This window comes from Acipenser ruthenus, chromosome 4 (assembly GCF_902713425.1).
Source record: "Acipenser ruthenus chromosome 4, fAciRut3.2 maternal haplotype, whole genome shotgun sequence".
Classification (NCBI taxonomy): Eukaryota; Metazoa; Chordata; class Actinopteri; order Acipenseriformes; family Acipenseridae; genus Acipenser; species Acipenser ruthenus.
In genome coordinates this window covers 99,734,014-99,759,529 of record NC_081192.1, presented here as the reverse complement: position 1 = coordinate 99,759,529, position 25,516 = coordinate 99,734,014, and the positions used below count along the sequence as shown (strand labels likewise).

Genomic DNA, 25,516 nt, shown 5'->3' with positions numbered 1-25,516 from the left:
AATAAACAAATAAACCACAAAAACAGTGGCATCCCTAAAATATAAATATATTTAAAACAACATTAATCTATCTTTAAATTTAAGTTTCTAACAACCCACAATAATTCACAGAAATCCCAGTTTTATGAGCAACAGACACCTGACGTACAGAATGTACCTTCTTTTTTTCTACAACGTTTCCACAGGGAAGAGATTGACAGCAGCATGACCCACTAAAGAAAGAAAACAGCACTAGGTGGAGAATGATCATCCAATCAGCGGGCGTACTAAGGCCCAGGCTTCCGCTAGCCTGTTCCATTGATTGATTGAGGGGCTAATGGGCGTCTCAGTTTAGAATACGTCAGGAAACAAGGATGCGGTTGCTGTTTAGTTAGGGAAAACGCACTCGGGAAGAGGAAGGTCTCTGTGTATTTGGAAAAGAAAAAAAAATATCTTAAATCGAGTTTCCCTGTAGACTTCCAAAACAGAGAGTAAACAGAAGAAGACAGCATCACACACAGGTATTTATGTTTCGGTAGAATACAATGACAAATTGTGTATCGCATGTGTGTGTTGAGAGTAGTAGTGTGACTATAACTGCTTCGGCTTGGCTGTGTTTCTTTTAGGAGCAGTTAAGATATACTCAGTGTGTAGGCTTGTAAGCTATAAATACTATCAGCAATAACTTATTACCAAGCAAGTAGTTGTTTTAACTTTTAGCATTCTCATTTCATGCTGCGGAACTGTAATTTTTCTTACACAGACCTCGGTATGTTTTATGAATCATTTTTGTATCTTAAGGATACTTATTTTGTAGGGTTTTGTTTAACACGATCTCGCTGCTAAAAATACAGCAGGCATGGCTTGTCAGTTTTCACGCTGCAATTTTGTAAGTTTATTATAAGTTTATAAAACAGACCCTATTTTTTGTGTGCGATTCTCGTTTTGTGGAGGTCCCGAAAGGTAGAACAATTTAGAAAGAAATATATTAGCCATCTGTGGTAAACATGCGTAGGAATTATTGATCTTTTTTAAGCACATTTCAGTTTCATGAGGGAAGGTTGCTGGTCGCTGGTTGACCCGACTGTGTATACATACATACATTACGCTAGTGTTATTCTTAGAATAAACTGTTCAGAATTCCCTTTCAAGGGTGTCCTCTTTTTGAAGGCCCTCTAAGACAGGTTTACTGTACGGTTACAGACAGCGCAGGAATTGATCCTGGAAGAGGAATGCTATTCTGAAAGGAGATATCTGTCTTCATATTTATCCTAAAACTTCTGCACATGTGTCAACATAGCTGGATTCGCCATTGTATTTGGATGCAATTAATTGAGCCACATATTCTTAGTGTACATGCAAACTATGAAAAAAAAAATCCAGTACAGCATTTAACATTTTTCTGCTGGCAAATATGGGTGGAGTGTACTGTGGTATACGAGTGTTATCGGAGAAAACTTCATTTGGTTAAAGTAAAAATGGCACCAGTCAAACCACTTTCTAGTAGATTTAACTTGTTTGTGAAGTTGAACTGACTTTTTTCAATGCCCCTGTTATTGCAGTAAAATAGTAAAGGGAAACACTTGCAATTCTTGAAAAAATACTATTTAGTTTCAAAGCTGTTAGTTACATTTGTATATGGGGGAAACAAACTCCTCTGTGTTGTGGTACAGTGAATGTTTTGTATGCTACAGTAATAGTGAACAGAAATAAATACATTTATTTATATATATATATATATATATATATATATATATATATATATATATATATATATATATATATATATATATATATATAATTATAAAGGGATATGGCATAAATAGCAGGGGGTTCTGGGGTTTATAAAACAGTAAGAATTGGCATTATTCTTGACATTTATGATGGCAACAGCCATGAAGTTTTTCCCCCCAGTTAATGGCTTTTATCTACATACCTGAGCATGTATGCAGTACATACAGTAACCTTGTTTTACTGTTGTTGATGGCGTCAGTGAGGTTTGTACTACACTCGTTTTTAGGAATGTCTTCACTCTTGCTACTGTACTGGGGGCACTTCTTGCATGATTGAAGGGCTGTGTATTTCCTCTTCAACATTTCTAATGTGCTGTACAGCCAGGGGGAGTGTGGGATGTGAGATTGCTCAGATGATCTGTTAAGGGTTAAAAGCAGGGGTTGACCTCTGACGTGAGGAAGATCATGTACTTTAATTGCTCCAGGGTGAGGATAAGACGGGAAGTTATTACAGATTGTTTAACTAGCTCCATGTGGCTGGCTGGGGATTAGAAGGAAGAGCCTTTGGCTCGCCCTGTCCTGGTCATGTTGAATTACCCTGCCAGTCCCAGCGGGCATTCTGTTCCATGCTAGTGCGTGTCACAAGCTCAAGATTCCAATGATATGGCTAAGGTACAGCAGAGTCGGACTGCAATACTACATCACTGTGAGCCCATGTCATATACAGGGTAGGCTTTCATTTACTGGAAACAGACTCAATTCCTCTCCATTTTAATGAGCATTCGCTTCAGATCTATTATTCTTATTATTATTATTATTATTATTATTATTATTATTATTATTTGTATGATAATGTGTATTAAAAACAAGAATTTTGTTTTGTTTCCATTTGCTGTAGGAATTAATATAAATTGCACACAAAAAAGGAAAGCAGATACATAAATAAGTAGTTTATAACATTACTTAGTATTTTTATTTTTATTTTAAATAAATGTGTAGCACTTATTTATGCTTTTGTAGTATATTAAATCTTAAAAGCAGGGTCAGTCTTCTATTCCAAACCCTGGGTCTCTGCACTGACTGATATATAAAGCAGCTTTAAGCCCGTGTTTATGGCCACAGTCATAGGATGCACTTTTGATAAGCATATTTAATATAAAATGAAAATAAAGCTATACAAATTTAGAAATTACGTTTAAAATCAATGTTTTTAAAGAATTTTGAATAGCTTTCAAACCAGCACTGTTTTTCTATTTTTCAAATTAAATTGGGAACACATGCACGTACTTCAGAGGAGCCAACAAAAAATGTGTTACTGAGCATTTAATATGAGAGTTTAATTTGTCATATCACATTCTAATACTTTAAATTCCAAAAAAATGACAAAAAGCACAGTTTATATATGTAGATTTATTTTGGTAGCAAAAAATCAACATCTGCATCATTCAGTGTTGAATTCTAATATGTATTGCAATACATATCACAATATTGTCTTCAGTATTGCAATATATTGCAGTACAGATCCTCTGTCCCAATACCCACTCCTATTAGACATGCAGTGCCCTTTTCTAGTTTAACCGTTCAAATTGAGGGGCCACTTTCATGCTTGTTCTTGTACACAGAGTATTTTTATAAAGTAGGTTTGCTTTGATTTTCAATGTTACTGTTTTTATGGCTGGTCTGTGTTTCAGCAGTTGGACCAAAACACCTTAATGTGCTGCTTTGCTAATTATACATCTTCCCTCTACAGTAGTGTGGTACAGTGCTGCACTCGCATGAGGCTCATTCAGTCCGTTCTGACTTTGTCTTGTCTTGGTTCAAGTAAACAATTAAAAACCTTGTGGGAAAGACTCTGGACTGTTGAAATAAATATTTGTGAATTACTGCAGAATGGATATGAAGAGCCCAATTGAGTACCAATGCACTATAGAAGGGGTGGGCAATGTTGGCCATATCATGCCAGTTCCTTGTTCAAACATAAAGTGTTTAATTTGAGCCACCCAGGACCTACACAGTTCTACCAAATGAATGTGTTGTACCAACTGTATCCTTGCAGTACCCCTTTCAGGATAATCATGGTTGCTTATAAGTTCTGTAAATTCTGTGTTTGATAATAAACTGTGACATGATACCGAATAGATACCTCCGCATAAGCTTGTAGAAACTTTGCTTAAACTGGAGGACACTCTAGTTGAATGTGTAATCAAATTACCAGTCCCTGTTTCCAATCACACTGTTTGCTTGTAAATGAGGGCTGTTTTGTTAATGCAGTGTAAGGATATACTGCATGGAGATTTTAAACACTAAACAGTGTCTGGTAATGGTTTAAAACCTCATTAGTATTATGGTTTGTTTTACTTATTGCTGTATATTGTGCTACTAAAGTTACAGGTATCAGGAATTAAGACTACACACCCTAAGAATAAAAACATCACTATCCCCAGATAATGCTTTGGTACACTGCTATCATCTTTTAAGAGTACAGTACTCTACCAAAAAAAAAAAAACAAGGACCGTCTGTGGTAACTTAAGATTTTTGGTATTTTATGCCATGTTCATCTTTCAAAATTGCTCACGCTCTCATAGACTTTATTTGTTTAAATGTAATCCCAGAGTACTTAACAGAAGCCCTAATCTTTGGTTTTGGCAGCTTTGCACAGTTTACTGAAGAGTTCTTGTTTTAATCAGATGGTGAGAAGAATGCTTTATCCAGGGTTTTGGTCATGTGCTGTATCTGACAGAACCACATCATGCATCGTTTAGCTTTCAGTGTGTTCATGTGTGAAGGAAAACGGAACCTAGTGTTTAGAATGTACAGCAGCTGAATGGCAATTTGTAAGGCACACTTTTGAAAAGACCTACTAGACACCATTATTAATGGCTTTGTTATCCATTTACTGTTCCTTCTCCCTTCTTTCTTCCTTTTAAAATAAAGTACCATTTTTGTTAGACTGGTTTATCTGTGGAATAAACCGCTTGCTACTTTGGAAACAACGCTGCTGGTAAAATAGATCTGATGTGGGTCTTGTGGGTTCTTTATGCAGTGCAGTGTTCTTTTCATAGCTTACACCTTACCACACATATACTGTTAGATGTTAAAGGAATGCAATGTGTGTTGCTTTTGGCTGGTTTGTCATAATTGTGGAAAAAAGGGGAGTTATGTATCATCATATTAAATGTATGTATATTGTAGATATAGATAGATAGATAGATTATATTATAATATTATACACACACTGCTGTGCAAAAGTATTAGACATGTTGCACTTTTCTACTCCTGATGCATCATGAGCATCAACAATTTACTCAAAGTCTTCGCTAGTGTTTTCTACTATTATAACAACCTTGACTTGCAAGAAGGAAAAACATTGAGTGAAATAGGTTGCATCACTCGATTTTCAAGGTGTGGTATCCGAAGCATAATCAAATAGCTAGGGTCTAAAGTTGAAAATATCTTCTCTGTCGAAATTGTAATATTAGGCCAGGCTCTTTGTTTGTTGGAAATATCTACTGATGATTTTTTTAAATTTTTATTTAGTTGGCAGTATGTGGATGTGTGCTTATATTCTTGGGACTGAGCCTAATAAGAGTTTTCTAGAAGGTGAACCAATGGATTGGCAAGAATAAATTAGAGAATATTTTTATTTGATTGATTTCCAGAATGTCAATCATTCACCTGGAAAGACATAGCATAGAAAATATTGAATATTATTTTTAAATTTGTTGTGTATATACAGTAGCTTTTAAAGAAGTAGCAAGTCCAAAAAGATTGTAAAATGTGTGCTTTACTAATGCACTAATTTTGCAAAGCTCAACCTGTATGAATACTTGAGTAACAGATAATACTTTTCAGTATTTTTGTGTTTTGAAAATCATTTCCAGGTCTTAAAGATCTGCTCAATATGTTGCCATTTCAGACAGCTTTAAATAACCCCTTTCTGCAATTTGACATCTCATTTGTTTTCAGAGGAATTGCTGAGCGACAGGCCTGGGGTTCACTTGCATTTTCCTCATCAAAGCAGAGATTAACTGAATTGATTCTCAGATTTCAGGGTTGCTAATCCGGCTCCGGCCTGCGTGTTCTGTCTCTGCTTACTATAGAATCACAGTAAGATTCTTTGGAGAAGCATTGGAAGGGCTCCACTGAACAGATGTCTGCTATTAAACATCACAAGTGAGATCTGACTCCTGGTCACAATCCTCTATGTGAGGCTCAAGTGGTATATTTCTGTAATGTGAGAAAAGGCTCGAACAAATTTGAAGACAAAACAAAAAGTGTGAACTATTGGATTTCTTATGAGGAAAAAGTAAAGGGCAACACAATGGTAAATGTATTAGTATTATGAAAGTAACTGATTTAACTGTGCCACCTAAGTTAGTAGTATTTTTTTTTTGCCACGACATCCCTGTACATGAAGTCAGTGATTTGTAAGGGGGGAAAATAGCTCTATAGAAACAAGGTAGAGAAGTGTATAGTTCAGTAACAATTAAATTGATTTCTAACTGTATAAATCGCATAGATTGATGATCGGTCATCATTGTCTGTTACACTTATTTACTGTACAGAAACCTGTAACCTTTTTTAAAGACTGTTACTGCTGCTAATTCAGCCAGTGTCCATTATCTGTGTGAAGCCAATTGGTTAAATAAGCTGCAGCAGCTTGGTGGCCTCTGCCAGATGGAAGACCTGTCTGACTGAAAACCTTGGGTAAGATCTGTAAAACTGTACAAAACATACACAGGTTTCTAAAAGCGTGTGCATGAATCCCATTTGCATTTCTTTTGACATATCTAGGACAGCCTTGAAAGTGAGCTGCTCTTGAAAAGCAGTGAGATTTTCTCTAAATAAACTCTAATGAATGAAGTAGTATATAAATAACCAGTGCAGTTTATAACAACCACAATCTGAATTGGAAGATAGGTATAGTAGTGATGCTGGAGAGAGGCTGAAAATGGCCACTGTACTTGTATACTTTAGTACAGAAGCAGCTAACAGTTGTGTAGGGTTATTAAAGATTGCTTTATTTTACTTCTAGTTTGTAACCAGTACCGCATATCTACTGTCCATTTTCCTGTTTCATGGTATCTACTGGAGTACAGTATCTGAAGAGCTTTCTCGTATCCTATTTAAAGAACAATAAAACAGATTTTTTGTAGTACTTGGAACTGATAAGAACTTCACTGGTACAGTGACTAATCTGTAAGTAGTCAATAGATTATCTAGCCTTAAAGGAGTGACAACTAGCCTACGTTTTTAAAAATCAACTTCTTGCCTCTCATTAGCAATATTGTGTTGTGTGTACTATCTTTTGGTTCTTCGCTTAGAAGTTAAATGTTTTTCATGATGGTGTTTGTCAGATGAAAAACAGATTCTGATACAGTAGCTGCATATGATCTGCTGTTGTGGCTTTTTCTTTCCGTTGCTGTACTACATTGAGCACAGCGTTCCCAGGAGATTACTTGGAAGGGTTCTTGGTTGTCATGCAGTTTTATATTATAGCTGTTATTTCCAGGGGGTGCTTTTCTGTTCCAGTATTTAACAGTGAATATTATTAAACAAAGACGGACAAAGGCGATGGCTCTGTTCCCTTTTGAGTGTGTGCCTGACAAGCACAGAGTATTAGACACGCTGAATTGTCTTTGCCCTAGAAAGTATTGAGTGATCTCGAGGCTCCTGGATAGCGCGTGTGGATTATGAACAGATCGACAGATTGCAAAAAAAGGAAAAAAGGTCTAATAAGAATTTTAGAAATTTTTGTGATCATTTTAATGTATTTAGAGGTGAAAGTGATCATGTACAGTATAATTTATAAACAAGTGTACCAGAAAGATAGCCGGCAAAGCACATTAATCCATAAATAAAAAGCAGTACGCTATGCAATATATTAGAGAGTTTCTTTCACAATGTGCTTAAATATTATACAGCAGTTAAAACAGAATATTTGAGTATATTCCCGCTTCTTTTTAATGTGTGTTGCGTGTAAGACGTCTAATTTCAATATGCACACTAAAGCTGTTTTTTTAAATCTGTGTTTCTTTAATCAACAGAACATTTTTTTTCTTAAGACTACATTAGGTTCTCCTCTGTGCATGTCCTTATTTTAGTATTTAGTTCGTATCTCCTTTGCCGGTTTGCTTTTCTTTCCCTCCCACTGAACTGCATGTTTTCTTTTTTCTCACTCTGGGGCATGTGTTTGAAGAGTTTGCTCAAGTCGAATTCAGGTGCAGTAGTAATACAGCAGTTTCACTCTGAGTGACATAGCTTTCCCAAATGCCAACATCACTTATCTGGATGAAATATGTGCAATGCAGGTAATTATGATACAGTACATTTACAGTAATATAGAATCCATTACTTGGCCTTTTCATTTAAAAAAAAAAAAAAAAAAGGTACTTCACCACTAATTGTACACCACAGCTTAGTTTGTCTCATTGCAAACACTGTACCAAACTGAGGTGCAGCAATAACAAGAAGTTAAATACATAATTAGTCATGGATCTGTGGATGTTCTCTCAGTTTAAAGAAGCAGGTCTGTCACGTGCTAAACGCGTTGCATTAAGGCCAGTCTGCCTTTCCCCTCTTCTTTTTTTCTTTCAGAATTTGAATGAATTTAAATATGTTTTTATAGGAAAATTGCCTTTGTGTCTCCTGATCTGCGTGTAAAGTGAACTCCACAGCTGTCACAAAGCTATGTGCTCTGTGTAATTTACCTTGAGGGGGTTTAGACCAGGAGACCAATACCTGAGTAATGGAGACAGTGAGTTAGTTAAAGGTCACATTCTAGCAAGGTGCTCTCTTATGCATGCCCTGGTTGCAGTTATTTGATAAAACTTCTCTGCTGGGCTACATAAATACATACTGTGTATGCATATATATGTTAGCACACATAATTGATCACCTTTATCCTTGAGTCATTGCATTAGTTTGTATTATAATAATAAAAAATAAATCTATCTCTATCTCTATCTCTATCTCTATCTCTATCTCTATCTCTATCTCTATCTCTATCTCTATCTCTATCTCTATCTCTATCTCTATCTCTATCTCTATCTCTATCTCTATCTATAATTAATTTGTATTAGTGGTGCAATCGGCAACCTAATTTCATGTTCAATTATAGTATAGGCATTTATTAATGATAATTAATGCATTGATGTTTTGTTTTTCAAAATAAAGAACAAACAATTGTTTTTTTAACAGTACACTTCAGAAATCTCAGACATCCTGACTAATTTAACTATCATACTAAATTCATTTTATTTTTATATAATATTGGCATGTAATCCAAACACAACATGCTTTGAAACAAACGGTAAAAATCAGTAGATTTAATAGATTAAAAAAAAACAAAAAAAAACAACCTATTGTCATCTTTTTTAAATCAAGAAAATGTGAATACAATAGGCCTGCTTTTGATTTGGCTTGTCAACACGAATGTAGAGGCCTAAAGTGTGTATCCTAGCAACACGCTAATCTACCGTCATAGAGAGATCCACTACCAGCCAACTTGACACAACTGTGGGAAGCATTGGAGTCAACATGGGCCAGCATCCCTGTGGAACGCTTTCAACACCTTGTAGAGTCCATGCCCCGACGAATTGAGGCTATTCTGAGGGCAAAAGGGGGTGCAACTCAATATTAGGAAGGTGTTCCTAATGTTTTGTACACTCAGTGTATATAAAAGGTTTTTTGGCATTGATGAATAGTTCTAGTACAGTATCTTCATCGATCTGAAGCTCATCTTTGTGCAATGCAATACTGAGAGGATGCAGTCCTGTATGTGATGCCTTTTAAACACAAATAAGATTTCAGAAGAAAAGAAAGAATTTCTGTTAAAACTGAAAAACATAAAAACATAGAGAGATAAATGTTGTAGATACAGTATCATTCATAGTAGGCCTAAATGATAAATACACAAAGTAAACCAGTAACACATCAAAATGTATAATCTGAAAAATAAAACTCTACCCCACAAAATCTCAATCATAAACAAACCTCTCATTGAATCTGTCATTCCACTTGAAAATGAAGTGTTTAAAATGATGGTCAAGTTCAGAGTAACACTGATGCTATTGACTGTCCGCCATCGTTCAATCAAACTTTTGGATGTGAAACGATTTAATGGCCAATCAGTCACGGTAATGAAGCAAAAAGGTTTTTACTAAGTCACATATTAACTCCTTGTTCATTATTTCCATTTGTTTCTGTTTGCAAAAATTGTCCTCTTGTTTCTGTTTGCAAAAATTGAGGGCTTGGGAGAGGGAATACATTTTTGTGTGCTTTTTCAAATTGCTTTCCTTGGAACCGGCCATTCGTAATGTAATTAACAATCCAAAGCTGTCCGTCTTCATGTTGACCCACAGCGGTTGACCACGGCGTGTTGCACAGTGCATTGTTGTGTATCGCTGCAAGAGGAACAGTGGTGTTTCTGTGGGCTCTTATCCACTATGTCTGATCATTCTTCTTGGAGACAAGCCAGTTCTGATGGTGCTGTCAGATTCAGCACTGCACAGTACATGTATTCTAGTATGGCTTGTTTTTTCCTCCCCTTTTCCCTTTGATCAAAACTTCTGTTGTAAATAGGAAGAAATGTTGGAGCACCAGACTTCTCTGAATTTGAAAGAATTCTGAACCATTCTTGCAGTTCAGATGGGAAGGTCAGCTGCCTTTTTCTGTTAGTCGTGGGAAATATTGGCCACCAGACAATGCAGAGTTCAAGGAAATGAAGGTGGACTGTACCTTTTTTAATTCGCATGATGATAGTCTCAGAATTGCAGTACAAAGACAGGCAGTAGAACTGCGTGACAATTCTTTTTTTTTTTTTTTTTTCAGATAAAGTCTTGGCGTGATTAAGTTTTACTGGAAGTCACTGCTGATTAGACTGCCAGTAACATTGGATTATTCTCATGTTGTTTTGGGTCACCTTTTGTTTTTTTAATTTTATTAGAGTATAATGTTTGTGTGAAGTCATCCTTTCCTTAAATGGTTCTATTGTTATGTTAATTAGCTGAGCAGCCCCATCTGCCAGATTTCAGACCAATATGTGCTCTTCTGTGGAGGACTGAACTAGAACTTGCACCTCGCACAACAATCTGAGAAACAACAGACTGACAATGAGGTTCCATCCCTTCTGTCAAGTAACAACAGGAAGGGGAGAAATACCCCAGCCATTATTGTGCGTTCACCTCACTACAGTGTATAATACACAAACATGACCTACAGTAGACCGCTAGAGTACAATAAGCACAACAGGGAAAGTAGGTTCATTATAATAATGACATTGAATTTGCTTTGGCTGAAGGAGTCTGTTCTAAAGATTAGTTGAGTTTCTTTTGAAAAATAATTGACGGTGCGAATGGTCTTTGGAGCAGTATGTGATTGTCGAGGCTTGTGTGTATTTATGAAATCTACAGAAGGTTCCAAATGAACCCCGATGAGACTACAATAAACGGCAATTTAGAAACTGCTGTAGTGAGCAGGGGTCTCTGCTTTTTAGATGCAGCAGTTTACAGATTTTACATTGCCATAATTTCAGGCAGCCTGGCATCCAGCTGTAGCTCAGAAAAAAGTGACCGTGGTAACTGGCTTCTCCTCTGTACTACTGAAGGACTATGCAGTAGTGTAATGCAGCTTCTTAAACGATGAGTAATTGTAAAGCTGAATGTCAAGATTTTAAATCACTATGTTTTAAGGCATTATTTTACAGTAAAACATCCACATTCAAACTTTTTGAGCAACAATGTTGTACATGATTTCACTGGTCTTCATTTAAACACCCCAACAGCTTTAAGGATAAGAGAAAGTATGCTTGAAACCAAGTCACCTAACAAGCTAGAGCAAATTAATTACTGTATAATCTCATGGGGGGCTAGTCATAATTAACAGTGTTAACATTAATTTGCTGTTGGCCTTGCTATGTAAAAGGTATTGATAAACTTAAAAGCTGACTAATTTGTAATAAAGGAATTCAGGACAAAATAAGTTAACCAAACCACACTTACAGTAGACACTGCTTCAGTATGTTGCATGTTTAAACACATGTCTATAACATCTGTCCCAAAGGTTACTGATTGCCATTGTAGTCGTTTCATATCTATTAACAGTCTTAAACTGGATAATAAAAAAAACAATATTGAGCCTCCGTTGGACAGCACTTGTTTCTAGATGATTGTTAACTGTAGAAACCACAAGGTTTGTACCCAGCATCCTCCTGCTGCATCCGCACAGCAGCAGTATGTGCAACGTTGATAGCGGGGACTTTGTCATGTGTTTGATATGTTGTACGTATCTTTCTCAAGGAGCAATATATACTTTTTTTTTTTTAAAGCCTCTTACAGATGAAATATCAGAAGCCTCAGTCACACACAGATAATAATACATGGGGGAGTGAATGAAAGATGCTTTTGTAGAATACGTGTCAGTTACTGGGGGAATTTCTAGGTTGGCACATGCTTGTTCATTCATTTTTGTTTTACTTTAGATTGTATGATTTTATCTTACTTTCATCAGGGGCTTCAAGTATTCATGGGAGACAACAGGAATTCCTGACATAGTTGGAGAGGGGAGGGTTTTCATCAGAATGATACAGTATTTCAGTTGTAAAGAAAGACATCATGTGTTTTAAAAAATGCAACTGAAAAAATAAATTCAATCATTTACGCTTTCTGCAGCCTGGTTCTCTGTATTTGCGGGACCATGAATCTGTCATCTTATATTTATTAGTAAAATGTGCAGGGTTATTTATAGTTCACACAAAAGTACAGTAATATGTGGTATGTTACTGTATTTGACAGTAATGAGTACCGTTAAAGTGCTAATGTAAACAGATGCAACAAAAAGCAACGGAGGGTACCTGGAATTGAATTGATTCCCCTATACCCTCACCAGATGCCCACCATGCCCACCATTCCCTGTCCTTCTGTCTTTCTTACTGTAGGTTTTGCCATACGTTCTGTCATGTGGATTTTGGTAATGTAATGTGCTTTTTGATTTTACTCATGGCTCTAATTTTGGTTTCACAGCTATGGCTGGAGAGAAATGTCACCAGCATGCTTGTCTTTACTGGAATGCAGTACCGTACCACTGTCGTTGGCAGTATCCCTGTACAGCATGGAGTTGCAGAGCTGCATGCTAATATCTCATCAACCATTTCATAATCTGACAACATCCTTCACTTTGACCTGTGACCTAAGATGGCTACAGTACCATATTCGGGTCTGTAACAGGGCGAGGAGCCTTGTACGTGATTATTTATTTATGTGGATAGGGGTACCCCTTTATGATTTGTGTTTGTATTTAATGACGGCGAAAGCCATGTGTTTTGTTATTGTTTTGTTTATGGCAGAGGCGAGATTAGGCCACTCGTCCTCTGCCAGTGTATATGTAAAACCTCATGGTAATGTGTGGCTGTCGGCTAGTGCGTTAAACTAGCCGGCAGTCACGCATAATTAATAAACTTGTGCAGATTGTGGCCGAGGGGTAAAAGAATAATTACTAGCTAGCTAAACCCCTCGGCCACAGTATATAAACCTGCAGCACTCTCAGTTCAGGGTGTGGGAGTACAGAGGAGAGTACGGGAGAGCGAGAAGAGAAAGGAAATTAAAAATCATAGAGGATAAGTGACGCCGTTTGCCCAGCCTGACCTGTATTGGCTATTTTGTTTTGTGTTCGGGATTTGTTTTGTTTGCCTGTTTTATTTCACTCGGTGAGCTGTGTTTATTTCTGAATAAAAACGGTGCATGCCGCGCCTTTGCATTGCAGTACTTGCCTGTTTGCTTTTCTTCCTGCATCTGGCCTGACGTCACCACACAGCCACACTGCTACACATGGTGCTAGGAGTGGGATCACCAACGCCTCCTAGACTCAGGCCAGCACAGGTACTGCAGATATATATATATATATATAATATATATATATATATATAATTTGTATTTTTTTGGAGGAAGAGGAAAGAGGATGGGGAGGAAGAGCTGCAAGAAGCGGCAAAAGCGGCAGCAGCCGCATCAGCAGCAGGTGTTGGTCCCGGTTTCCAATTCCATTTGGACCCCCGGACAGGGCAGCCGAACAGGAGCAGTGCATGATGGAAGGGGCTCTCATATGCGGCACCTGTGATGAGTTTGGGCACGAGAGGACTGCCCCTACGGAGACCCCCAATATGAGGAGGCATGGAACCAGGGCCTGGTTGGGGACGCCGCCGAATGGTCTGGGCGGTAGACAAGATGTGGCCATCTCCAGCACCCCAGAGGGAGGAGTCAGTGAGTCCACTGCCCAAGAAAGGGAAGCCCCCATGTCAACAGCCCCAGCCGCAACCAACTGAGGGAGAATGCCTGCTGGTTCCACCTACACCAGCAGAGGAAGAATGCCTGCTGGTCCCACCACAGCCACAGGGGAAAGTCTGCCAGCTCCATGTCCTTGACGATTGGTGCCCAGGGTACAGAGAATTCGGCCACACTGTGGTTGTCCACCCCTCCCAATACCCGGAGAGGTGGGCTGAGGAGGAGGAGGAGAAGGAATTTCCCCATGTCCACAGCCCAAGCCTGCACCAGCAGAGGAAGAGTGCTTGCTTGTCCCACCACCATCACCGGAGGAGATCAGCTAGGAGGCCTTCCTCCGCACTGTAGAGGCATCCTGCTGATGCCATATCTGCGGGGAGCAGGGGCATTTCCCGTACAACTGTCCCCTCCCACCAGAGAAAGGCCTGCTGGTCCCACTTCCACCAGCAGGGAAGGACTACTTGCCGCTCCCGCCGCAACCAGCAGAGGAAGAATGCCTGCTGTTCCCACCACCTCCACCACTAAGAGGAAATGAGCAGGTGCTGCATCTGGCTCCACCACTAAGAGGAGAGAAGCAGGAGCTGCCTCTGCCTCCACCCCCACAGTCATGTGGAGAGGAGCAGGAGCTGCCTGTGCCTCCACCCCCACAGACACGAGGAAAGGAGCAGGAGCTGCCTCTGCCTCCACCCCCACAGTCACGTGGAGAGGAGCAGGAGCTGCCTCTGCCTCCACCCCCACAGTCACGAGGAGAGGAGCAGGAGCTGCCTCTGCCTCCACCCCCACAGTCATGAGGAGAGGAGCAGGAGCTGCCTCTGCCTCCACCCCCACAGTCACGAGGAGAGGAGCAGGAGCTGCCTCTGCCTCCACCCCCACAGTCACGAGGAGAGGAGCAGGAGCTGCCTCTGCCTCCACCCCCACAGTCATGAGGAGAGGAGCAGGAGCTGCCTCTGACTCCACCCCCACAGTCACGAAGAGAGGAGCAGGAGCTGCCTCTGCCTCCACTAGTAAGAGGAGAGGAGCAGGAGCTGCCTCTGCCTCCACCACTTAGAGGTGTGCTCTGTGACTAGCGCTCCGTGATCTGGGCCATATACTGTACTCCGTACACAGTTGTGCTCTGGAACTCTCCCCATCAAGTACAATCCTTACAAAAAAATGTACCCTTTCATTGGAGTTATTTTACAAAGCTGCTGCTTTGGAGGAGGGGTGGTGTTTGTGATGGAATAATTTTACAAAAAAGAAGCTAAGTGGATACAAGCGCTAAGAACTGAATCTCCAGGAGGTTTAAATGGTTGGTTCCATTTTTGTAATAGTATTGTTGCAAGAAAAACTTTTGTGTATTTCTATTGCAATGTTGACTGTTTCCCTTTAACAAACAAATTAACAAATTGTAATAACAACCATTAATTATACAAACATGTAATTAACTGTGTTTAAATACACACTGAGAAAGACAGCTACTGCAATGTGTGTGTGCTTGCGCGTCTGCCGTTTCCTAAAGAATTTCAAATGAAGAAATAAATAGTTGTTGTCTTTTTAAAATATTTTTTTCTTGTAACATGTAATATTTCTCTTTGACCAAAGCACCTGAAGTGAATGTTGTGAACTGAGATTCCAAGTGTTCTTTGAAGTTGAGCAAGCCCGTTGATAATTCAATGTGTTGCTGACTATTAAAATGTTCTTCATATTTCCAAACCATTCGATTATGATATCACTTAGAAGATGATGCTTTGTTTTTTTGTTCAGAAAAAAATTATATTCTTAGCTGCTGGCTAATTGACAAGTATGAATATTAAAAGAAGCTAAGAGAACTGACCAGCCATAATTTACAGTATTGTGATGGATTTTACTGTAGGAAGGGTCCTTGGTATTTCTTAGCGGTTTTCTAGGACAGTTGGTGTTAAACCCTTAAAAGTGCCGACCCTTAAATCATACGTTTTAAGTTGACACAAGCAGTCCTTAATGATGGTGTAACTGAAGCATTACTGTACTGCTGTAACTGGATGTAGCTTTTCATCCCAGCAAAGTGCACATTATCTTTAGGCTGCATCAGTCAGCACGTAATTATTAGCCAGTTTCAATTTCTCATGTCTTTGCTGCAGCCCAGCAGTGAAGAGTTTCACGTTCAACTATGGCATTTAAAGACCTCAGCACAGGACTTTTCAGTTAACCTTATTACTTCTGTCAGGAGGGCGTATGATGAACGCACACGGGTAATAACTTCATGAGTTGCTTGCAGAGTGATTTATAATGACCCACATCTGCTTTTTGTTTTTTAAATTATTATAATTTTTTTTATATATGCGAGAAGAAGGTTCCCAAACAGTATTTATATTGTGAACGGGAGGTCTGTGACAGCAGTTCGCTCTGACAGATTGTGTGCATGTCTATCTGATTATTTATTTATTTATTTATTTATTTATTTATTTATTTATTTATATATAATATATATATATATATATATATATATATATATATATATATATATATATAATATAATTTATATATTTTTTTTAATTTAGTGGTTGCCAATTATTTTTATTGTTTTCTCCCCAATTTAGTAAATGTCCAATTATTTTTAGGCTCAGCCCACCGCTACCACCCCTGCGCTGACTCGGGAGGGCTGAAGACGAGCACACGCTGTCCTCCGTCGCGTGTGCAGTCAGCTGCCCGCTTCTTTACACACTGCAGAATCATGATGCAGCCACCCAGAGCTACAGCGTAGGAGGACAACGCAGCTCTGGGCAGCTTACAGGCAAGCCTGCAGGCGCCCGGCTAGACCACAGGGGTCGCTGGTGTACGGTGAGCCGAGGACACCCTGGGCGACCTAACCCTCCCTCCCCCGGGCGGCGCTCGGCCAATTGAGCGCCGCCCCCTGGGAGCTCACGTCCTCGGTCGGCAAAGGAATAGCCTGGACTCGAAGCGGTGACTATAGGGCTCATCCTGCACTCCACGCAGAGAGCCTTTACTGGATGCGCCACTCGGGAGCCCTGATATTATCTTTTTGTGTTGTTTTCCATGTAGCTATGGTTGTCACCTGTTCTGTGTCTTAAAGCCTTCAGCAAGTGTGGGCGTGATGTGGCTTGCCTTGCTGTACTGTGTGTGCGTGTAGCTTTAGCTCCAGTGGAAGGCTACCACTGTAGGTGCACTCTGATCTTAAAATGAATGATGTTTAAGTCTGTTTTGTGCTGGTCGTTCGCATGTTTGGGCCAGTTCATGTGGGTCATTTTGTTTTTGACTGGTTTCAGAGATTCTGATTGGTCACCAGTGTGGGGCACATTACTGAAAAAAAGTAACTAGTTACTCGTTTCTTCAGAAAAAACTAATATAATGTCCTTACTTATTACTTAATAAAAAAAGTAGCACATTATATTAGTTGTTATATTTCTTTCTCTCGTCTTTTCCTGTTTACTATTTAATTATATGCTTGGTAATTAATTCATTAAATGTGTCAAACAGGTTTTAAAAATAGTAAAATGTAATCATTAAAATACATGCAACTTTGGAAGTCATAAGGAGTGAAAAGAAAAAGTAACTACATAATGTAGGAAGAAAATGACTGTTTATAAAACATGTTACATAAATTACTTAACTTAATGTAATGGATACACGCATGTGTTTTGTAGATACATATTATATATCTATGCATAATTGTACTCTAGTATTTTTGTTTATAAACCTAAATAGTCCTTGTTGTATTGCATCAAAAGTAGCTTACTGAAGAAGAAGCTGTTTATGTACCTGTCGGGATCCCTGTTACAACTTTATTGAGCTCTGTACTCAAGCCAGTTCATCCTGATTGTGTGCATGCATGTAATGAGAGCTGTTGTGTTCAGGGTTTCTGTGTGTTCAAGGAAAGTAGCAGTTACATCTTTAAGGACTGCTGTATGCCCAGTTGTTATTGCCGTGCTGACTGAAAATACAATAAAGAGCAGTTTACGGTAACTGAACTGAAATGTACTTCTTTGGCTTAAAAAAAATAAATAAATAAATAAAAATACCACCAATGTAGGTGCACAACAGAGAAAAGGTAACGAGACGAGCTTGTTTCTTTTTTTGTGAAAAGTAACTAATATTATTACTCCCATCAGAAATTGAACGAGTTATATTACCTCGTTACTGACCAACATAATATTACAGTAATGCGTTACTTAAGTAATGAATTGCCCCAACTCTGTTGGTCGCTGGTTAAATTAAGAGTTCAAAGTCCAAGAAATTATAAGAAATCATGTGAAATCAACTCCTTTTATCTCTCTTAAATTTAGGCCCTGTCCATGCTACATAACCGATCTCGAGAACCATACTCAAAAACATTTTAATTAATCCAGCTCAAAGCGTCCACACTGAAGTACCGTGTCATGTTTAGTTGGGCTTAATGCATACAAACACTATTAAAATAGTCCAGTTACAGTTCCTAGCAGCACAATGGACTTAATGGGACTTAATATTACGTTATACCACCATGCACTGTATTTTATGCTTACATCCCGGCAAATATGGAGCCGGGTGTGCCGACAGAAGACGAAGCGCTTCTAAGCATGAACGTTATGGCTTTGTTTCTTAAACACAAGGTACATTTTATTATAATGTGTGCGTTTCATTTTGAACTCCTGAAGTTCCATTCAACAAGCCTCTGAAATTGTATACGGTACAGCAGTATTGATAGTCCTTCTCAACTCCTTCAGGTGCCTGTTCTGAGTACTGTATTTGTAAGAAAGCATTTTGGGATATTGGAGGATACACAAAAAATTTAGTTCGGTATTACAGCATCCACACTTTTGACAAACCGCACTACCTGATGCGATCTAATTTAGAACTGGACTCGAGACTACCCCCTGCGGTGGTCTCAAGTCTGGTTCTCGAGTACGGTATTAAACTCTGCATAGTGTAGACGCTAACCATATTCAGCACTTTTAAGCTGGTTTAAAGGCAACTAATATGGTTTAAATAGTGTGGACAGAGCCTTGGTGCGAGTTTCAAGTTGTGAAATGTGGTTCGAGTAGGTGATTTTACTGACACTGCAGGTCACAGTTAGGCCCTGTGAGTGACAGATTTAGTTCAGACATAAGAACATAAGAAAGTTTACTAACGAGAGGAGGCCATTCAGCCCATCTTGCTCGTTTTGGTTGTTAGTAGCTTATTGATCCCAGAATCTCATCAAGCAGCTTCTTGAAGGATCCCAGGGTGTCAGCTTCAACAACATTACTGGGGAGTTAGTTCCAGACCCTCACAATTCTCTGTGTAAAAAATTGCCTCCTATTTACTGTTCTGAATGCCCCTTTATCTAATCTCCATTTATGACCCCTGGTCCTTTTTTCTTTTTTCAAGTCAAAGAAGTCCCCCGGGTTGACATTGTCTATACCTTTTAGGATTTTGAATGTTTGAATCAGTTCGCCGCATAGTCTTCTTTGTTCAAGACTGAATAGATTCAATTCTTTTAGCCTGTCTGCATACGACATGCCTTTTAAACCTGGGGTAATTCTGGTTGCTCTTCTTTGCACTCTTTCTAGAGCAGCAATATCCTTTTTGTAACGAGGTGACCAGAACTGAACACAATATTCTAGGTGAGGTCTTACTAATGCATTGTAGAGTTTTAACATTACTTCCCTTGATTTAAATTCAACACTTCTCACAATATATCCAAGCATCTTGTTAGCCTTTTTTATAGCTTCCCCACATTGTCTAGATGAAGACATTTCTGAGTCAACATAAACTCCTAGGTCTTTTTCATAGTTCCCTTCTTCAATTTCAGTATGTCCCATATGATATTTATAATGCACATTTTTATTGCCCGCATGCAATACTTTACACTTTTCTCTATTAAATTTCATTTGCCATGTGTCTGCCCAATTTTGAATGCTGTCTAGATCATTTTGAATGACCTTTGCTGCTTCAACAGTGTCTGCCACTCCTCCTATTTTTGTGTCGTCTGCAAATTTAACGAGTTTGCTTACTATATCAGAGTCTAAATCATTAATGTAGATTAGGAATAGCAGAGGACCTAATACTGATCCCTGTGGTACACCACTGGTTACCTCACTCCATTTCGAGGTTTCTCCTCTAATCAGTACTTTCTGTTTTCTACCTGTTAACCACTCCCTAATCCATGTGCATGCATTTCCTTGAATCCCTACCTTGCAGTCTATCCAGCCATGATCTGAATGTTACTGTATGTAACAATATTAACTTGAGTTCCATAGCAGTTAAAATAATAATAATAATAATAATAATAATAATAATAATAATAATAATAATAATAATAATAATAATAATAATAATAAATTAAATTTGTTCGTTTTCAAAAAGTAATAAAAGCCAGTATAGAGACAGCATAGCAGCTGGGGCAGGTGGGCGTGGCCCCTGTGTGTGTGCCTTTATTTTACAGCAAGGCATTACAATATGTAACACATAAATAGAAAGATATCCCAGGAGTAAAGAATACGTTGTGTAGGCCTTTCTTTACCCCAGTGAATTAACTACAAAACAAAGGATGCCAAATAGCAGTTCAAGTTAAATGTTGTTTTGTTTATGCCTGAAATAAATAGTACATAAAGTTGACAACGCATTTCATTTATTTTTTACTTTTTTCTCATTCCTTGCCATTGCCGTTTCTTCACAGTAAACAGCGGCCATAGACACATTTTCATATAGTAATAACATGAGGTTTATAATGTGCTGTAGCTGAACAAGCAAACGGAAACTAAAATTTAAACTTCAACCACTTCAAATAAACCAAACATGGAAATGGCATTGTAAAATGAAGGCCAGGTCCTGTGTAGGCGAGTACCAAGGGTCTGGAAAGTATGGAGATGATTCCAGAGAATACTATGGAGATTAAAATGGCCAAATAATTTAATAGGAGTGCCTATTGCATTAAAAATGTCAGCCCCTATTGTGCATTGTTTGACTAAAACCTTTTTGTATCATTTTTTCATAGCAGTGTTTTATACAGTTGTTTTATAGTATCGCCTCTTTTTTAGTATATATTGAAACAAAGCTCCCTCTTACAGCAGTTACTGCATAGTGCAATATTTTTTAATACTTCTCATTTCAGGTTTAACTTCCATGTTATATTACAGTACATGACTGAGTGATACATGCAGAGGGTACAAACCTTTCAATATTTTATGGTGAATTGGTTATATTTTATCAGTTATTAAAGTAAGGCTTATTTTGTATTGGAAAATTGTCTGCCGATATCTAAACATTTTAGTATTTATTCATTGGCACTCAAATTGGCTAAATTTTTAAAATCTTTACAGCCGGCTGTGCATACGAGTACCTGCACTTTTTTGTTGAGAATTTCACCCCTGCCTAGGAGTAATGGATGCCAAATTGAAAAATACTGTATGGATGACCAGTGGAAAAGTGTTTCTGTCTGACCACTTGTAGAACGTATTATTATTATTATTATTATTATTATTATTATTATTATTATTATTATTATTATTTATTTCTTAGCAGACGCCCTTATCCAGGGCGACTTACAATTGTTACAAGATATCACATTATTTTTACATACAATTACATTATTTTTTACATACAATTACCCATTTATACAGTTGGGTTTTTACTGGAGCAATCTAGGTAAGTACCTTGCTCAAGGATACAGCAGCAGTGTCCCCCACCTGGGATTGAACCCACGACCCACCGGTCAAGAGTCCAGAGCCCTAACCACTACTTCACACTGCTGCCCATTTTTACAGATAACAAAGATACAGACTCCATTTCATTGTGGGTTCTGCATGTGCTGCTAGACAGTTGATGGTGGATGAAAGTCCATAGTGAAAAGTACAGTACATTTATTTAATCTTTTTATACAGGAGTTCTGACCCCTAAACTAGACAAAACAAATTGGCTAAAATAGTCAAGGAGCCAATCTAATTTCCTGAAATGTTTTATTGCTGTAGAAAACTTCTGTCTTGCATTTTGATTTAACCTCTACCTCTCTCCTCTAGTATGAAATATGTTTTACTAGTTTACTATACAGTGTTTCATTTTCTGGAGTATTTCATTGCGTTGTATTTTAAGAATGAAAGGTACAGTACAAATGAGTAGAAACTAGTGGGTTTCTCGTTAATGCTGTTTCTTGTTAACATACACAGAGGTGACACAGCCATTGAAATGTTAGCTTAATTGCTGTCTTTCCTAATAGGAACGTGGTCTCTCAGCACTGACTTTGTATCTGTTTTTCATACTGTGTAAATGAAACTGGATCCTTTGTCACACCCTGCCCATGTTCATTTTGTTGAGGATTCAGTAAGATTGATTCCAAGTGGGAATGTTGCCAATTTAATATCAGTGTTCATTCAGTTGATAACATGCACTTCAGCTCTTCTGATGCTCATGTAGAAGCAGGCAGAGTCTGGTAACCAACCGTCAACCCCGCGGTTCTCAAGCGAGGTACAAAAGGGTCGCCCCCTATGGAGCGCAGGTCCCATGATTTGGCTTGCAGGATTCAGCTTGTGCGTAATCGCAGTACATCACATAACCATGCTGTTCCATTCATTTTGATTGATTGTTTGTTTGTTTTTGTTTGTTTGTTTTAAACCATGTAATTTCCACCAATACTGTAGCCTCAAAAACTTTCCATAAGGTGTACATGAACTGCTTTCCATAAGGTGTACATGAACTGCTTTTCATAAGGTGTACATGAACTGCTTTCCATAAGGTGTACATGAACTGCTTTTCATAAGGTGTACATGAACTGCTTTTCATAAGGTGTACATGAACTGCTTTCCATAAGGTGTACATGAACTGCTTTCCATAAGGTGTACATGAACTGCTTTCCATAAGGTGTACATGAACTGCTTTCCATAAGGTGTACATGAACTGCTTTTCATAAGGTGTACATGAACTGTTTTTCAGTTGGTTGTGAATTTTTTATTTTTTTTTAAACCAGATATTTTCCCTATCATGCCTTCTGAATAAGACCCACTTAACATGGTCTGTCTAGTAAGCCGTCATGATGTTTAATCTTTAGCAGTAAAACCTGTGTTTGTTGGGAGCTGTATAGGTGCTCAGACGCTTAGCAAAGGATATGGATAACTGACATTGAATTGGAGAGCAGCCATGATGTGTGAGGCTAGTCACTGTTATTGAACAGGGCAGATAGCAGCCATGATGTGTGATGCTAGTCACTGTTATTGAACAGGGCAGATAGCAGCCATGATGTGTGATGCTAGTCACTGTTATTGAACAGGGCAGATAGCAGCCATGATGTGTGAGGCTAGTCACTGTTATTGAACAGGGCAGATAGCAGCCATGATGTGTGAGGCTAGTCACTGTTATTGAACAGGGCAGATGAAACAATCCAGATCAGCCAGCCTGTAGTCCTTGAATCTCCTCCCTCTGACCTGAAATACTGAGATAGTAACAATTCAGCTGTTGTCCGTTACTTGCTTTGTATTTCTACCAGCTACTTGCATTGAATTAGTGAACGTTTCCCCCCCAATTAATCCACAGGTGAATCATGAGAAATACATCCCGTTTGATCAAGGCAAGTGAAGGGTATCAACTTATGAAACATATTCTAGCTGCATCAGGACCGAGTATGTATTTGAAGGGTTAAAGAACATGTACCGTGTGCTTTAAGTTTAGGAAGGAGCTTTAAGGTTATCAGACTTCGTAATGCAATAAACATGAAATCCCACCAGCACACCCATGTAATGTTCTTGTTTATATAGTAGCCCATGAATGGGACATTGGGCTGTGATGGGTTAACACCAGACCAGTGACAGCACACAATTAAGGATATTGTATGTTGGCTTCTCTACAGTAGTGCAGACCAGGAGACTCCCTACAAAGAAGCAGTCATATATCCAGTGCTTGTTGTGCATTGCTGTGCACGCTGGGATTGCTTGTCGTCCCCCCCCCTCCCCTGGCTGCCTTGGTGTCCTGGTTAGTGTTGAAGGGAGAGGCAGGCACTGCACTGGCTGGTATTCAGCTGGTCAATGACAGCCCAGAGCATTCCAATAGGCTGAGTCCAGTAACATGCATCTGATGAACCGGATCTGCTGTACAGTAGTGTAGTGTTGTGTAGCACGCTCCTGTACTGAACATCCCCAAGGGTGCACTCGCTGGTTTTATTGAGGATTAAACATTTGGGTGATTTAAAAGAGACCCATGTTTGGTAAGTGATGCTGATCAAAAGGCAACATTCAGTCTGATGCGAAATGCCATCTGTTTCTTGGATGCTTTAACGTAAATCTGATCATACATAAATAGCACAATGTAATATTCTGTACTACAGTAGATTTGTTTTCCCTTGTGAACACTTTGAACAGAACTCTGTGGAATTAATCAATCTGTGGACTTTGGGGGGCTAACTTTAGACCAGCGGATTCATGAAGGACGTTTTGTTTTGTTGTGGGGACCATATTGGTTGGACACATCCCTTGGTTTTAAGGATAAGCAGATTAACATTGTATTGCCTGTTTTTAATAATTTGTATCCTCTACATTGCATTCCTTGCTTACTGTATACAGTAACATGTTTTCATTGTATGACTTGTGTGTGGTAAATAATTACATAACATGTTTTCTGTGTAGAGCTGAAATACATGTTTGCTTTTTTTTTAATATCATTTACTATCTTGCGGTGTCCTATGTTTTAAAGTTATTAAATATGTATTTATTTTTTGAGGGGGAGGGGTCTTTTCTTTTTTTTTTTTTTAACAACTTTTAAAGTATTGTTTCAGTTGATTTAATTCTCATTTCAGAGTGGTCCTGTGGAGCAAACATGTTAGGATTTCATCAGTGTTAGTGCTACTGTAGGAACTTGGCTTAGACCCCTGTGCACCGTAATTCATCAGACACCCTGTGTGCTTGCTGTTGTTGGCTTCCTTGGCAATGGGCACTGTAATAAATAACTTTAGCAATGCTTTATTACTTTTCTGTTGGATTCCTTGGCAGAATTAAACAGTGTACTGTACCGCGCCTAATTCATTTGTATCAACATGGAAAAAAAAAATGTGACTGCCAAATACCATTTTGACCAAAACTACTAAAACTGTTACTTGGAACTCCTGTTTTATTCAATTGATAAAGAGGAATTTCTTATGCAGCCGAAATGGTTGTGCTCTAGTTTTTCACAGCACGCCACTGAGAGGAATGTAATTGAGATGTTCATTTGTTAAGTAGTGCAAACAATATGGCATTCACACCAACCTGCACATACTGTACAGTACTGCAGCTTAATCATTTCTACTGCAAAAGAAAGGGATCTTGTTTTGATAGTGGAACTTAGAATTAAAAAAAAAAAAAGAAAAGAAACAGGTGCTTTTAAAGCCTGCATTTTCTGCTGTACCTTCTATACATCTGTGATTTAGGCAGTTTGGTCTCAAGGACCTTTTTTAAGCATTCCTGACCGCAGCAGTAATGCGACATGGCTGAAGGTGAGGGAAATTAATGAAAGACAAGGTAAATGACAGCTGCAGGTGATGTTAATGCTTCAATACAGTAACAAAGTATTTGTGTGTATGAAGGTATTTGTGCTTTTAGGTTATACTGGATTGCTTTTGGCTACTTAAAATT

At 38.5% G+C, this 25,516-nt stretch overlaps 1 protein-coding gene across 8 annotated transcripts in view; it reads left to right on the top strand.

Moving 5' to 3' along the window:
* The first annotated feature begins 272 nt into the window (after positions 1–272).
* The window catches only part of LOC117400737 (MAGUK p55 subfamily member 7-like), a 145,515-nt gene continuing 120,271 nt past the window's right edge, over positions 273–25,516 (top strand). For 4 of the 8 annotated variants that reach the window (XM_059023223.1, XM_059023218.1, XM_059023219.1 and 1 more), the window contains exon 1: positions 276–500. The gene's annotated coding sequence lies outside the window, so the exon portion shown is untranslated. Of the gene's footprint in view, positions 501–25,516 lie in introns of all 8 variants that reach the window. The other 4 variants (XM_059023226.1, XM_059023225.1, XM_059023227.1 and 1 more) reach the window with 3 other exon arrangements.